Source organism: Macrobrachium nipponense, chromosome 8, assembly GCF_015104395.2.
Source record: "Macrobrachium nipponense isolate FS-2020 chromosome 8, ASM1510439v2, whole genome shotgun sequence".
In the NCBI taxonomy this organism is placed as follows: domain Eukaryota; kingdom Metazoa; phylum Arthropoda; class Malacostraca; order Decapoda; family Palaemonidae; genus Macrobrachium; species Macrobrachium nipponense.
This window is the reverse complement of record NC_087203.1, coordinates 79,819,896-79,837,935: the sequence shown is the minus strand read 5'-3', so window position 1 is coordinate 79,837,935 and position 18,040 is coordinate 79,819,896. Positions and strand designations below refer to the sequence as shown.

Genomic DNA, 18,040 nt, shown 5'->3' with positions numbered 1-18,040 from the left:
ATCTTACTTAAATACCCTGGTCTAGAATTCTTCGCTTTCTGTTTCTTTCCTTCTACCAGGAATTTTTTTTCTGTCCCCTAACTTCTATGTCGTATTTCAAAAACAGGTCTGCCCCCACCTTAAATCTTCATCCTTTTTAGTTTTCATTAAACTTGATAGATAAAAGCCATAGGTAGCCAACTCCAGTTGTTTTGCTGAAAAAGCCCATTTATGCATAATAATTCATCAGGCCAACTTTTAATAGTTTCATTTTAATTTTACATTGACAATTTTTATCACCAACAAAAGAATACGAAAGGAGGCACAGTAAATGGAATGAAGGGGTTGCACCTAAGGACTGAAGGGCCACGTCAAAGAACCTTGTAATGCCTACAGCGGATCGCATGCGTGCACTGAGAGCTCTAACCCTACTACAGGTCTAATCAAGTCATGGCAGTTATGCTCTTAATAATATAACAAAAATGATTGTAACGTTAATGTACAATAACTATGAGCTAGAATGACTTGCGCATATTTGGTGCTTGAATGGAACGATAATTAAATATAATAAAGCACTGCCACACTGAATTTTTAATATTATAGAATGTAGAAGTACAAAAAAGTCTAAGCAGACCACCAAGACAAAAATTGTATCTGGAGGGGTTTGTTCTGCACACTTTTTCCTTGCCCATATTGGTTTTGATAGATCCGATATCTAAGCGATGTAGTTCATGCTGAAAAGAGTTTATAGGTATACGTAGTACCTATAACATAACATAACTGTGTTTAAATTTTGCCACTTTTGTCTTTAGACAGTTTGTAATGGAAAACTTACGAGAACATAGAGTAGTTTGATGTAGAAATATATGTAAAGTATACTTGTTCAAAATCTATTGTTACAATTACAATTGCTGCCATGTATAAATGGCCCCAAAACTGAAAATGCATGCACAAACCCCAATCACTCACGGCACATTATAAAACAAGAGAGCTTCATGTCCATAATTATCTTAGATATTTTCATAAATGACTTTCTCTCTCGTGTAATGTTACCATTCATCCATACCTTTTTGTTTCATAATTTGAAATCTTTCGCATTATCATCAAACCAGCAGGCAACTGTTTATGGACACTATCTTCACTCCTATCGCATTTTCCTTAACCAACACCCATATAACCGTAGCCACCAAGCAAGGATTTGTTTTCAATATGCTTCCCTTAGTTTTGCCGATTGCCACTAATAAATTCCTCAATACACCAAATCAATTCACACTAACCTCCTGGATGCAAGCTTTAATATGAAAAAGTGCTCATTCACACCATACAACCTTACCCACCTGCTTAATGCTAGGTGCTTTTATCTTAACCTGATAAAGCTTATCTTCAATTTTAGCATCAACTTTCATAATCATTCTCACTGGCATTTATTTCTATTCATACCAAGCCCTTAAGAGCAAGTACGTAGTATTTCAAAAATAAAATTATATTGAAAAAGTAGCTCCTGTACATTTGGTCTTTATCAACCTATTTTCTAAAGAAATATTCCTTAAACTTGAGTTCTCAACACTGATCTTTCAATGTCAAGATTCCATTTCCCTAAATAAATCTTCCTTACTACTGTGCCATCACTTAAGCCCCCATCCACATGACCAGACTTTTTCTAGGAGACTTAGTCCATTGGCAGACAAAATCTGTAAACAAACAAAAGTGTTGGACGGAATGGAATATGGAATTTAGGATAAGGGCCAAGCACTTGGACCTTTGAGGTCATTCTTCGGCACTGAAAAGGAAATTGAGAGGAAAACCTTGCAGTTGCACTATGGAAGAGAGAATATGAGGTATAGTATAGTGAAAGGAATGAAAGGGGTTGCAGCTAGGGGCAGAAGGGATGCTGTAAGACCTTAAGTAATGCCTACAGTGCAACATGTGAGGTGCACTGACGACACTAACCCCTACGGAGAACATAAGTCTGTTGTCCACATGGCCATATCTGGCCAGTCAAAGTCTGGGTGGAGGTGAGCACAGTATGACATTTGCACCATGGTTCACAGCCAAAAGAACACCAAGGGACCAGCACTCTGTGCCTTATTAAAAGGCATATGAGTGAAGAAGAGATGAGCACTGAGTAAAGGGAGAATTATGTAAAAGCTGGTTCATGAAAATAAAGCTCTAGCAGATCATATAACCATTGTAAGAGAAATGCAGAGGGGACCAACAACCGCTTCTAAAGTTATGTAAGAATGAATCCTAAGACCTTCCATTTTCTACTTGACAAAGTTACCCCTAACATTCCAGCCAGGAAAACAAATAGGAGTAGTAATATAAAACCAGAAAATTAAAGGAATATGGAAGCAAAAAAAAAAAAAATATAATAAATAAGATAATGCTTGAAGATCAAGGACAATACTATAGTACATAATTTAATATGACAAATGACCATACATATGGATTAAACATTTATCATATATACCAGCTACAATTTAAAATAAAAAATTATAAGAACATATTTATGTAGGTATAAAGTAATCTTTTATTCCAATGAGCTAACCAGCCCGAAAGAGCCTATAATAGGCTCAGAGGTCTGGCTAAACTAATCCTTTATCATAATAACAATTCCAATGATAAATATATAAATCATTAACTTTTATCACATAACCGGGATTCATATAGTATAAGCGTTAATAATTTTGTTCTCTCGTGGATTTGAGCCAGTGTACAGAGGAGAAATCAGGACTTCAGTGATGTTAATGACTCAGCCAACAAGGTAGAGTGAATTGGATATTAAAGGACATTTGTAGCTTAATGCATATATATATATATATATATATATATATATATCTATATATTATAAATATATATATAATATATATATATATAATTATGTTCATGATCACCCCGTATTGTCATTCTCTATTATATACTTTAGCAATATAAAAATTTATGACTCATACACACACACATATACATATATACACATACACACACATATATATATATATATAAAATAACTGTTTCTTGTAATAAATCTAATGCATTGGCTTTTTGCATCAACCATGTAAATTTCATATGCCTGGCAGTTGTGTACATTACTCTTCCCAGACAAAGTCTGGTGTCTTTGTTCAAAATGCTCTACATACACTTTGGTGATGTGTATGGCAAACAAAAGTGGCAAGTCTGGCAACAAGCAAATTTCTTGCTTTTGTCTGCAGACCAAGTCTGGTCGTATGGGTGGGGCTCAAGGGCTCATTAATTTACCAGTATGTCAAGTTCACTCCTGTGCTTTCCTCACTTCAAACTATATGCAGTATTTGAGAATATTCATAATGTAGTTCTGCATTCCTTCATATTCTTTCATAAGTTACCATGTCATAAGTGTGAGCTTATATCCACTGGTGAGATTTTCTGCCCCTGGTTAACAGTTTATGAGACTTTGTACAGCAAAAACCCTTTCAATATCACATTTGCTTATGAAGTTTAATTAAAAGCTGGTAACATTCATTAAGGAGCAAGCTTTAAAGAACCCAAGTTGGTGAAATTTACAAAAGAATGATAGCATGGACAGTTTTGACAAAAATCATACACATTAGTAGAAGGTACGGCAACAGAAAAGTCTTTCAAAGCAGAACTGAACTGTGGCATCACACGGTATTTTAGATCTATACATAGCATATGCATGCAGACAGCTCAACAGTTTTCATCGCAAAATAATTAAACATAACTGGAAACAGGCGAGTTTGAAAACAAAAGAGATCTTAAGATGAAGACTTAGACTTACCAGCGCTAACCAAACGTAGTTTTTCAAAATGACAATTTAAAGGCGATATGCTAATTTTGGTTTAACCACACAGTAGTTTATCTAAAATTCCTAGTGTTTTATGTTTGGTTATGCATGAACATTTGTCGATAGTAATATATACATACAATAATGTTAATATTGTAGTATACTGTAAAATAAGAGTGTTCCCTCATTTAAATGGCTGTTATTGCTCAATAGTTTTTTTAATTCATTTATTTAAAGCTAAAAATAATTTCAGCATCTTATGTTTCCTCAAATTTAATATTCACATCATCACTGAACTACCTACCACTGGAAATAGATAAATTTCCAGTTTATCTCTTATGCATTGCAAATACCTTGTTGAAATACAGTAACCTTTATTTTTTATACCAACTATCCCCCATCCCAAGGCACTCTCTAATTTCGCATTAAAACATTCAACATGAAATATTTTTTCTATTTCAATTAATGTATGAAAACCCGTATACTATAAGACTGAGGATATCAAGCTTTATGTATCATTAATGCATTTAACAGTTTTCACTCCTCTCCCTAAATCTTAGGCTGAAAATATATAACATGAAATTTTGGATGTGTGCAATAAAAAAATGCTAATGCAGTGCAAAATTTATCTTATGAAATCTGAAAAATGAAATCTAAAATCCACATAGTTAAATAAACTGCAAGAAAATAAAACTTAAGACACCAGCAAGCAAAATACCACTAAGAGGATCCTTTGCCACTAAATTGTAATGCCTTTACCTCCTGGCAAACACTAAATAAAAAACCAAAAATACATTTGAGGAAACATGGCAATCAGTACTAAGACTACTTGTTACTCTAGTTAATTTAAGACTCTTACTATTCAGTGACTTGCATCATTTAGATTAAAAGGCTCCTCTGCTCTAGGAATAAAGTCTCATCACCTCTCACTCCTCTTCCCAAAAGCATGGATATATTTAAGAATGCTTTTATTTGAGCTTCATTTTTTACCTAATCAGACCTTCTAATCAGTTTCATGTCTCTAAATACTTGCCATGGGCCTTGTTCAGGTAATGTGAGGTGACCTTCATGAATTATCACTCATGGAGAACTTTAAATATTCTATGATATCAAAGCTCTTAATTTCCTGAGTGGGCACTTACCTTATCTTGGTACCCATTACTGTACACTCCAAAGCAAGTGCTACCTTCAAGTTACTTGCCAGTGATATTTTAGTACTGCCATTCTTCACTGGAATTGAGAGAAACTTAGGGAATTAGATGGGAAGTGACCACCTTCTGGCATTTTTCCCACTTTAGCACCCAAATGTTATCAAAACACTTTACTGTTAAGGGTGAAAATGGTACTACTAACCATAAATTTAGTCTCGGCAGTTCCAGAGCCATTTTTACCTTAAAACACATGCCATGGTAACAAACTAAAGTAGCTGCAATTATTTACACATACTTAAACTTTGCAGCAGTGCTCGTATTTGTACGTAAAACGACATTTTTTAATCAATTTGTATTTTTCCTAGCTAACAAACCTGAGGTCTTAACAATAGGATAATCTTCTTGTGCCAGCTGGAAACCGGTTAAAAACAATAAAAGATTGTATAGCAAAGAATCTGTGGCATCTGGCAACTCATACGTATACGAGATAGAAGCTGGTCACCAACCAGGCATGAATCTCGTGACGCATCAGACTTTCTTTGACCGTCTCATACAGTAGTCGCTTGCGCTTTTCTTCCAAGCTGATTGCTTTGTTTGCCCATGATTTCTTTGTTTCAGTGTGTTTGTGTGCGCCTTGTTTGATTATCATGAAGTCATCCAACTCTTCTAGGCCTCGTCAACTCATGTGCCCAGGCATTCAGGGATTTTGCTGCTACATTTACAAACCCTCATACTACATGCAGTAGGTGCCAATCCAATTTTTGTATTGTCACTAATCCTTGCCCGGAATGTTGTTCATGGCCTGTGTCACAGTGGAAGGTGTTCTACAAGAAGAGGGAGCATCATAGAGTATCTACTTTGTCATTTTAACCTATAAGTCACTAAGCCCTTGATTGTCCTATCTGTCTCAAAGTCAGAGCAGAGATAAAATTCAATTTTCTTGAATGTAATTAGTATAATAAGTGTTCAGCACTTTAATTATAAATCCAACAACATATTACTAAAGATGGGTAAATTTGTTTACAGCACAGGAAACATTTAAGACAATGCTCCTAGAATTTCATGATATACAATAATTCTGCTAGAGTTTGCAACACAAAAACAGAAGACTAAGACCATCAAATAAATTATGTAACATTACAATCTGGATTTTCAGACACTTTGCATGGCATATTAAAAGTATGAGAAATCAGTTAGCACTGGCAGACTGAACAGTTTGTTGAGAATATGTTAATGGTAAATATCTGATACCAAAAGCATTTCAGAAATTAAACTTAATACAAGTTGCTCCTTTGAATGAAAGATTGTGTAAATCAGCTATGCTGAGATAGAACCACAATGGAGTGCTAAAATTTCCCCCTAAAAGTATGAAACACCTATATAACATTCCCTCCTGGTATTCTCCAGTCATGCTGTACTTCCAGTAACTACTAACTGCCTGATTAAAAAACTCAGGTAATTTCCAACATCAAGTTAAAATGCTCTCATAACAAAATGTGCTACTGAAGCATAGTTTACACTCCGCTATACAGTTTGTTTGTTTGCATGATGTTTTTACGTTCCATGGAACCAGTTGTTATTCAGCAGCAGGACCAACGGCTTTATGTGACTTCTGAACCACATCAGGAGTGAACTTCTATCACCAGAAATACACATCTCTCACCCCTCAATAGAATGCCCAAGAGTCGAACTCGCGGCCACCGAGATGGCACACCAACACCAAACCGGCCCCACCACTGAGGCACTTTTCCACTACACAGTAAACTTTTAAATTGTAGGAGGGCAGAGTTTCTAGGTCCTCTCACAAAAATCACTTCCTTTTACAATTACAACACCTGTTGCAGTAGAGAATCTCACACTGAAAATTGAAGTACAGTTTCTAAACCAGGCAATTCAAATACCCTTACAAGCTCCTTCAATGTCTATGTTGTTACCCCCAAAAACTGAAGTAGAAAGTCATAACTTAGTATGCAGAAGAAAATCTTAAAAAAAGATCATCAAACTTGAATCAGAACACAGCAATAGAACATTATGCTGAAAGCAGTGAGCTGCAGAAAACCCAAGGAGTACAAAATATGGGTTGTCTTCTATTTATGTACACTTGGGTACATTAAGAATCAGACTGCAAAAATTTAAGTTGTCAGGTTTAAACACTACACAAAAACTACAATTAACACCTTACTCTCAAACTTCCAAATCTACAGATATAGTAATTTCCAATCATGAAATATGTAACCATGACTCCTTGTGTATAAGTACACGTACAACCAATTCACATCTTTTCATTCCCAGTTCTAATAAAACACCATGTCTGCAGTGCTATTAACCCTCTTACGCCGACTGGACGTATTTTACGTCGACATTTTTTGTCTCCCGTGTGCCGACTGGACATATTTTACGTCAACTTACAAAAGTTTTTTTAAAAATTCGCGGAAAAATACTTATAGGACTACCAGCCTAAAACTTTTGAATCACGCGCCTTGGGGGATGCTGGGAGTTCACGGATCAAGGTGTTGTTTTGTTTACAATCGTTACGCAGGCGCGCAAGCGCAAATTTCTTTCTTGCCGCACTAAAAAGTATCTGTGACACATCTCGGAAATTATTTCGTCACTTTGACATAATTTTTGTATTATTGTAAATTAGCCGTTACATGAAGTATTATATATGAAAATGTGCGCATTTTTATGTAGAATACAACAATAAAATACTTATGATTGTAGCTTTTATCAGTTTTTGAGATATTTTCATATAAATAACGATAATTGCCAAAATTTCAACCTTCGGTCAACTTTGACTCTTCCGAAATGGTCGAAAAACGCAATTGTAAGCTAAAACGCTTATATTCTAGTAATATTCAATCATTTACCTTAATTTTGCAACTAATTGGAAGTCTCTAGCACAATATTTCGATTTATGGTGCATTTATGAAAAATCTTTTTCCTTACGTCCGCGCGGTAACTTTTCCGAAAAAAATCATACATGCGATTGTGGTAATGTTTGCACCATTTTAAAATTAGCCGTTATATAAAGTTTTATATATGGAAATGTGTGCAATTTCATGCACAATACAACTAAAAACAACCCATGGTTGTAGCTTTTATCAGTTTTGAGATATTTTCATATAAATAACGATAATTAACAAAATTTCAACTTTTGGTCAAATTTGACTCTACCGAAATGGTCGAAAAACGCAATTGTAAGCTAAAACGCGTATATTCTAGTAATATTCAAGCATTTACCTTCATTTTGCAACAAATTGGAAGTCTCTAGCACAATATTTCGATTTATGGTGAATTTATGAAAAAAATAACATTTTCTTTACGTCCGCGCGGTAACTCTTCCGAAAAAATCATACGTGCGATTGTGGTAATGTTTGCACCATTTTAAATTAGCCGTTACATAAAGTTTTATGTATGAAAATGTGCGCAATTTTATGTAGAATACAACAAAAAATAATTGAAGGTTGTAGCTTTTCTCATTTTTGAAATATTTGCATATAAATCACGATAAATAGAAAAAAAACCACGTTCGGTCAACTTTGACTCTACCGAAATGGTCGAAAAATCATTGTAAGCTAAAACTCTTACAGTTTAGTAATATTCAGTCATTTATCTTCATCTTGAAACAAATTCAAAGTCTCTAGCAAAATATTTAGATTTATGGTGAATTTAAAAAAAAAATCTTTCCTTCCCTCCGTGCGCGGATTCTCCGCCACAAATCTCCGAAATACGTACGTCCCATTCTCGGAATATTTGCTCCATTTCATAGAGTTTTATATATGAAAATGTGCGCAATTTTATGTAGAATAAAACGAAAAATATTTGAAGGCTGTAGCTTTTCTTATTTCCGAAATAATTGCATATAAAAAATATAAATATAAAAAAATTCGACATTCGGTCAACTTTAACTCGTTAGATATGGTCGAAAACTGCAATTGTAAGCTAATACTCTTACATTATAGTAATATTCAATCATTTGTCTTCATTTTGAAAGAAATTGGAAGTCTCTAGGACAATATTTAGATTTATGGTGAATTTTTGAAAAAAATATTTGTTTACGTCCGCTCGTTACGAATTCATGCATTATTTTTTGATAATATTTTCTCTGTGTTGCTTTTATCGTTTTACAATGTGTTATGTACCAAAATGATTGCAATTTAGTGTAAATTACAAAAAAAAAAGTAACTTGTTACCTTTAACCGTTTTGCGCACAGCGCGATTTGAATACAATTATATATGAAATTTCGTTTTTGCGCTATCATATATCGCATTATTTATATATGATAATGATAATTTTTTTCATTTCTGATGGTTGCATACTAAACTTCAGGCAATGACAAAAAAAGGAGCCAAAAATGAACTCTTAATCTTGAAAACTAAGCGTGCTGTGATTTAAAAAAAAAAATATTTTTTCCGCTTCCGTGCTCACTCTGAAACCCCTCCGGCACACGGGAGACAATTTTTTATTTACCGCTCCGGCGTAAGAGGGTTAAACAGAAAATACTGCAGCAGACAATGCATCGGGAAGAGGCAAAAAACCTTCCCAAGAAGGAAGAGGCGAAACCCTCCGATGCTCTCTCTTGCTATAAAACGACTTCCACTGCTCTTTAGGCCAAGCCCGGCATTCCGTGCAAGGATTCGTTACAGTACAAAAATTAGAATGGCACCTGCTACATGTGATGTGGGGATCAGTTGCCGCCGAAGCCAAAAAACGAGAACACTGAAAACCTGGAATTCCGGGGCACACATGTTGACGAGGCCGAGAAGGAGCAGAAGCCATAATATCAGCTAAAGACACACACACTAAACACACGCGAAACGGGCAATGAACTGGGTAAGGGCCAAGAGAGGTTAACTACGACTCTCGCCCAGGCAGTTAAAGAAAAGACTGACGCGATGGCGTAGGTGAGTGGTCCTTGACCACTCTTCACCCGATCTACGCATGTGTTGCCAGATATCACAAGATTCCTTGCTTTTATCGGTTTTTACCGAATCCAGCTACGCACTAGAAATTATCCTATTGTTAAGACCAAAGGTTTGTTCTCGTATGAACTAAGGTTAATTATAGACCATCCATCAAGAAATCTTATCTATTTTACACATCTTGCATTAAACAATGAACAAATACATTCCTAAAATGTAAATGCACAAAAATATTTCACATGGCTAAATACAAGTCCTGTGATCTCTCAAAGCCAAAAAAAACAGCACAGCATTAAGTAATTTAATTTCAGCAAATTCAAGGCAATACATAAGAGCAACAATAATGTACATATTTTTAAAAAATACCCAATGCTAAAACACTGATATCTGTCTTCCTGTATTACATTAATAAAAATCTTGAAAGATGGCACAAAAGGCTTTTACTATGAAGAGCAGCATTAGAAGAATCTTTCCAATACATACGGTGCTGAAAAAAAAATTTAGAAAATTAAAAAACTTCAACAAAACTTAGCACTGTACTTACATACATTACACACATGGGTATCTTGAATCACTCAAGTACATTCATCAGATAAAAAGGATATTCTCAAGTAAAGAATAATGGTATTACTCTAAAAATATAACAAAAATGAAAGAACACCTTGGGAAAAAATTACGCCTAGGACCATTTCTTTAGGTTTGAAAAAGAGGATGAGAGAACATAGCTAACTTGAGAATACCGTAACTGAATAATTCTGTTAATACAAAAATATACTTGTACAAATTCAACATTAAGTTTTCCCAGTTATCAGTGAATAAAATATATATACAGCCTATAAAGTACTGGATATAATACTAATCTGGAATCATGAACTACTTCCTCATAACGTGAGTGCTCTTCGGTCTTCCCATTTCTAAGATTTAGCACATTTCAGTATATATCTCACAAGATTACTTTAATTAACATTATCAATAAGTTATCTCCATTACTGTATATGCTTTCTTTCCTATCACATTACAACAACACCAGTTTCTTTGAAAAAGGTATGACTACACAGATTTAGAATATTGTGGATCTGTGATCTTAAGACGGCAAATATTTGACATTTATGCATATCAACTGCTAGGCTGCCATACTAGTGTAGTGTTCACCAGAACACTTCATTTAGCAAGAAATAGTGAAGACACTGGCAGGTATATCAGAAGTTATATGGGCAACCTGAAGACTTGGGGAATGTGTTGGGAGGTCAAACATCAGTAGAAAACGCCAGTCTAAGACTCTTGGAACATGATAATTTGTGCAGTTAGAGCACAATCAGTTCTACAAATGGCACAATACCATGTCTAAAGGAATACAACTCTATAAGAAAAATGGCTAGTACAAGGCCTCGGATTTATCCTTTGAGCAAAATAGGCATGCTTTTGTCGGTAGAAAATACTATACAGTATTTTTTATAGAAATTCAATAAAAATCAGAAAAGCGCATCATAAAGAGGTTTAAATATGTCACAAGCTATACATTATTTTGCCTTTTTTTTTATTTATTCTCTTGTGCTTCAGTGTTTAATACAAAATTTTTGCGCGCAAAAACTTTACGTATGAATATGAACATAATTAATTTTCCGGGCTCAGCCTGTGTCGCTCCGTGAAATGTCCCTTAAGCACACATTTCTAAGGTATAAATATTGCTATAATACCAGAGAAAAAAGCTAATATGGAAATGCCAGAGTATTCTGGCTCGCTCACCTTATTTAAGGTGTCGGTATGGTTTCTGGGGCGAGTGAAACCACTACCAAAGGTCCTTTGCCATTTAGATTCATCCTTCTTCAACATCCCTCATCTACAGAGGAGCCGATCTAAGGTCCACTACTCGCTACCGTTACGGCTAGCGCCTCTGATGTATTCCTTTTGATAGCAGGTCCCCCTCCATCCAACACCTTTTATCAGGAACCAACAGCGGAATTGGTACAGTATTCTCAAGAACTTCAAAAAGGAGTAGTGTCAAGAGTCAAGCATTTAAAATTTCAAGGTCGCTTGTTCAGCATGCCAAAGAAAGACTCAAACAAGCGAAGAATAATTCTAGACTTGTCCTGTCTGAACTTATTCATTCATTGCGAAAAGTTCCGGATGCTGACCGTTTCGCAGGTGCGGACTTTACTTCCCCGTGGGGCCATCACCACCTCTACAGATCTTACAGATGCCTACTATCACCAGTAGCAAGGCAGTTCTGCCCGTTTCTAGGCTTCAGACTAGGAAAACAGGCCTGCTCCTTCAAAGTAATGCCATTCGGGCTCAACATAGCCCCCAGGGTATTTACAAAATTGGAGGAGACAGTTGTTCAAGAACTGAGGTCTCAAGGAATAATGCTAGTAGCTTATCTGGACGAGTGGCTCGTGTGGGCCACAAGCATTGAAGCATGTCGCAAAGCAACAGTCTAAGTAATCCGGTTTCTGGAACATCTAGGCTTCCAGATAAACAGAACCAAGTCCCGGCTAACACAGGAGTCCCGCTTCCAGTGGCTAGGGATTCAATGGGACTTAAACTCCCCCACACTATCAATTCCGCCATTGAAAAGGAGAGAAATAGCCGCAACCAGACAATTTCTCAAGTGCAAACAGAAGTCCCAGAGGAACCAAGAAAGAATCTTAGGTTCTCTCCAATTCGCTTCAATAACGGACGTTCTTCTGAAAGCCAGACTAAAGGACATAAACCGGGTTTGGCGTTCAAGAGCAAACAAGAGATCCTGGGACAAACTAGCACCTATCCCGGCAATCTTACGGAAAAGACTCCGCCCGTGGACGGAGATCAAGAATTTGTCGAAGACAATTCCGCTACAACTCCCTCCGCCGGCCTTAGTGATCCACACAGATGCATCACTAAGCGGATGGGGCGGTTACTCACAGTACAAAAAGGTACAGGGAACCTGATCCCTACCATTCTGCCAGCTTCATATCAATGTACTGGAAGCTATGGCAGTGTTCCTCACCCTGAAAAAGCTTCATCCAGCCAAGAAATCTCATATCAAGCTGGTGCTGGACAGTGCAGTGGTAGTGCACTGCATCAACAGGGGAGGCTCCAAGTCGAGCCACGTGAACCATGTCATGATAGCCATATTTTCACTTGCAGACAGGAACAAATGGCACCTGTCAGCCACTCATCTAGCGGGGGTAAGAAACGAGGTAGCGGATGCGCTATCACGTTCAGTTCCGCTGGAGTCGGAGTGCTCCCTGGACAAGGAGTCATTCAGTTGGGTCTGTCAACTAGTACCGGGGCTTCAGGTAGATCTCTTCGCCACCGAGTCGAACCACAAACTCCCTTGTTATGTGGCCCCCAACCTGGACCCTCTGGCTTATGCCACGGAAGCTATGGCTATAGGTTGGAATGTGTGGAAGAAGATTTACCTCTTTCCTCCAGTGAATCTTCTCTTGAAAGTCCTGAACAAACTCAGGACGTTCAAAGGTCACATTGCTCTAATAGCCCCCAATTGGCCCAAGAGCAATTGGTTCCCACTTCTACTGGAATTGGGACTCCGACCTCAACGGATTCCCAATCCCAAACTATCACAACTAGTGCAAACGCGGACTGTGTTCGCTTCCTCAGGAATTCAGAAAGCCCTAACTTTATGGACTTCATGAAGTTTGCAGCACAAAGGGATGCTAATATCGATCCCCAGAACATCTTGTTCTTAGAATCTGATAAACGAGAATCGACCTTGCGTCAATACGATTCAGCAGTTAAAAAACTTAGCTGTATTCTTGAGGGACTCTAATGCACAAACCATGACCACGAATTTGGCCATATCCTTTTTCAGGACACTATTTGAGAAAGGTTTAGCAAACCTAAGTCTGCTCTTAAGAAGATCTTCCAGTTTGGATTCAAAATAGATCTAACAGATTCATATTTTTCACCTATCCCCAAGGCTTGCGCTAGACTCAGACCATCCGAGAGGCCCAAGTCTGTGTCATGGTTCTTAAATGATGCCCTTAAATTGGCCTCGGACACTAATGACGACTCATGTGACTACAGTGGTGCCCCCGTATTCGCGGGGGATGCGTACCAGACCCCCCCGTGAATAGTTAGAATCCGCGAATGTTTGGAACCCTATAAAAATGCTAAAAACAGCCTATTTTATTAGATAAAACTCAAGAAAAACCCACTAAAAATTTTCCTACATGGGTTTTTTAATAGTTTTATCACGAAAAGTGCATTTTATGATGAAATTCATCAAAAAAACCAGGAATTTGTGGATATTTATCATAGAAAATACCGCGAATGCGCGAATTTTCCGCGAATAATGCAGGGAAACGTTCCCGAGAGAAATCCGCGAATGTGAGAGTCCGCGAATCTGGAGAACGCGAATACAGGGGGTCCACTGTATATAGTTCTCTTAAGGAAAACTAAATTATTCCTAATAATTCTGGCCTCAGGAGCCAGAATTTCCAAACTGTCGGCTCTATCTAGAGAATCAGATCATATAGAGTTTCTCCCTTCAAGAGAAGTGTTACTTTCTCCAGATCGCCAATTTCTAGCTAAGAATGAGGACCCACTGGATAGATGGGCCCCATGAAAAATTGTCCCACTTCCACAGGACTCGTCCTTATGTCCAGTTACTTCACTAAAAGCATATCTAAGTAGAACTACCCTGATATCTTCAGGCCCTCTGTTCATTAGAGAAAAGGGAGGCACCATTTCCTTAAAAGGAATTAGGCAGCAGATTTTATACTTTATAAAACAGGCCAACCCGCAGTCCTTCCCACGGGTACATGTTGTTAGGGCAGTATCTACCTCTATTAATTATTTTCAACACACGAATTTTGATGATCTGAAGAAGTACACAGGCTGGAAATCTCTGACAGTATTCAAACGCCATTATCATAAGTCCTTAGAAGCCCTTAAATTTCCAGCAGCGGCAGCCGGAAACACAGTTTCCCCTGACACTGCTTAATTTAGTAGTAAGTAGTTTACTCTATATCTCTCCTTATATCTCTCTTTACTACCTGCCTCGCTAGCATTCTTGCCGTAGCTCAGTCGTCAATGTAGTCATACTGTACCTTGCATGCCACATATTGTATATACTTGTGATAATTTCCATGTTTTGTATCTGGGACTAGTCCCAGTTTGCATTTAGTCTTCCTATGTACTTTTAAGTAACTGTTATGTTTTGCATATTGGATTAGCGTTAAGGTTCGAATTGCTCTGTTGTTACTTGTTCTGTAACCTTATATCTAGATTATAGCAATTAACCTTAATTGATTTTGATTATCCTATCCTTTACTTGTCTGCTTCCTCTTTCCAAGCTTGTATGGCCATTTCTCTGGTACTATTTCACCGAGCGACACAGGCTTAGCCCAGAAAAGGGATTTTGACGAAGGAAAAATCTATTTCTGGGCAAGGACCTGTGTCGCTCCGTGAAATGTCCCTTAAGCACACATTTCTAAGGTATAAATATTGCTATAATACCAGAGAAAAAAGCTAATATGGAAATGCCAGAGTATTCTGGCTCGCTCACCTTATTTAAGGTGTCGGTATGGTTTCTGGGGCGAGTGAAACCACTACCAAAGGTCCTTTGCCATTTAGATTCATCCTTCTTCAATATCCCTCATCTACAGAGGAGCCGATCTAAGGCCCACTACTCACTACCAGCGCCTCAGTGGCGTGGTTGGTATGGTGTTGGCGTTCCACCTCGGTGGTCGCTGGTTCGATTCTCGGCCACTCCATTGAGGAGCGAGAGATGTGTATTTCTGGTGATAGAAGTTCACTCTCGACGTGGTTCGGAAGTCACGTAAAGCCGTTGGTCCCGTTGCTGAATAACCACTGGTTCCATGCAATGTAAAAGCACCATACAAACAAACAAACTACTCACTACCATTACGGCTAGCGCCTCTGACGTCATTCCTGCAGATAGCACCCAAGCTTGGGCCAAGACAAAGGGGGGGGTAAAAAGGAAAGGGTGGGATTTCACTGGGCGACACAGGTCCTTGCCCAGAAATAGATTTTTCCTTCGTCAAAATCCCTTAAAGCATCCCCTGCCAAAAGGGCATATCGCAAAATTTGGCGGTTTTTAGTTAGTGCTGGATACAGGCTCCAGAGGACACTATTAACCGAGAGGTAGAAGTTTTCTGGCAGAAAGTGGCCGTGTCAGTGCTACGAAGGCTTGAAATCATGTATTCCAACCTGTTACAAACTATAGGGTTAGATCTGTGTGGGGACCCAGAAGGGTGTAAAACTGAGCCAATAGGATAGCCGGCTTGATACACACCTGCATGAGAGCCAACCTGCACGCATTTACTCAAAACTTGTATTTCTGGGTTACACCCTTCTGGTAGGTGATGCATTTTTGTACTATTATGTGCAAATTATCATTATTACTTAATTTAAACTGCATTTACTTAAATCTCATATTTATTATGTATATTATTTTAATTTTTAAAAAATATTACCAATTAGATACAAACTTTAAAAATTTAATGACATGTAACTTATGACATTTTATTGTATGCATTAAGTCCTTCCTGGCTGATAACAGAAATGCAAATTATTTCCTTTTCTGTGTAAAGAAAAATTTGATAGTATCTCAATTTACCTATTTCTGGCAAAGTTTTATGTGAATGAGAAAGTTCCCCTTATGCTTTAGTTCTCACTCAAAAAAGTAAGCTTACTGTGTTTTGGGTGGTGTGTTGCATCCTACACATCACAAACAGGGATGAATTATGTATCACATTATATGCAAATTATATGCTGTACTTTCCCAGTGTGTAAAGGAAAATTACATATGCATCTCAACTACCCTATTTTTGGAGATTTTTTTAATTAGTAACAAACAAAGGTCTTACCAATAACCTACAACATATAGTTTGCATGTTTACCCGAGCTTTATTTTTTCATACCTGTTTAATTGTGCTTTGTTGTTTCATACCTAATGCAAATAATAACATATTGTATAAGAAATTAAAATTATTTTACTTTTGTGCTATAAGAAATAATGAGGTATGTATCTCTATTTAGCAATTTTTGGTGATAAAAAAAAAGTTCTATTATGGTTGATAATATTGAAGCTTTATTTTAGGTTTGAAGGTTTTTTCATCATATCAAGATAAAGTCAACTCTTAAGCTTTATGGACATCAAAAATTATTAATGCAGTATGAATGATAAGGTTACATGGATAAAAGGAAAAAAAATTCACCGCTATGCAAATTCACATGGCCCCTAAGGGCAGTAAATTTACCATAGACCAAACTTGACAAGGCTGGTGTTGCAAGAGAATTAATACATTACAATTAAGGACATTCCCACTGAACATCATATTATGATGTTCGTTAGGTATGGGGCCATAACTCTATTATGGAGCCGATAACCGGGGATTGCCTGTAATGTGCAATCCATGACCTAACTCCTTCCAAGGGAATAGGGATGGTTTACAAGTAAAAGTTTAACTAACAAACAGCTACTTTGTTATGTCTGAAAATTATGCTAACTAAAATACAATTGCTTAATGAGCAATATTTTCACCTACATTAATTCAAGGACAATGACTCCCGGATATTCACGGGATTACTACATACCAGCACGTATTAGAGCAACAGTAGCAACAAAGGTAGCTACATTTGAATAAACTACCAATCTTGCCAAACGGTCCTCTTCCATTGCTTTTCTCTTCTCCTCTGCTGGATCCATTCTAGGACCACCAAGACGGAACATCTGTTGGAGCAAAATTTTTTTAGTAAAAACTCAGCATATGCCAATATGTCAACACAAATGTACCTGTAAATAGTATATTCCTCAACAGGGGCAGTAACTACTGAAACAATCATACTTCTAATACTAGTGTTTCATGTGCATTTTTTACTAATCAACAATATGGATACACAATTTGGCACAGCAAACTGGAAATAACTTTTGAAGTTATTAATCCAATAAAATATAATAGTTTTCCCCTCAACCAATTCAAATTTCCATAAGATCCAAAATAAACAATTGCAGTAGTACCTCGAGATTCGAAAGGCTCAACTTAAGAAAAACTCGAGATACGAAAGCTAACAAGGAAAAATTTTACTGCTCTACATACGAAAAGTTTTCAAGATACGAAAGGTTTCTGAAAGTCCGAGATTCGCCCCATAACAATTTTGAAACTCGCGCCGCACGCCGCCATCTTAGTTATAGTAGACTCGCCACCATCCTCCTGCTCTCCCATTGGTTCCTGATGCT

At 37.1% G+C, this 18,040-nt stretch overlaps 1 protein-coding gene across 9 annotated transcripts in view; it reads right to left on the bottom strand.

The window, feature by feature from the left end:
* Positions 1 to 9,985: 9,985 nt before the first annotated feature.
* Positions 9,986 to 18,040, bottom strand: part of LOC135222876 (cell adhesion molecule Dscam2-like) — a 353,863-nt gene continuing 345,808 nt past the window's right edge. For all 9 annotated transcript variants that reach the window (XM_064261228.1, XM_064261227.1, XM_064261229.1 and 6 more), the window contains 2 exons: positions 17,398 to 17,533; positions 9,986 to 10,321 (listed from right to left, as the gene is read on the bottom strand). The gene's annotated coding sequence lies outside the window, so the exon portion shown is untranslated. The remainder of the gene's footprint in view (positions 10,322 to 17,397; positions 17,534 to 18,040) is intronic.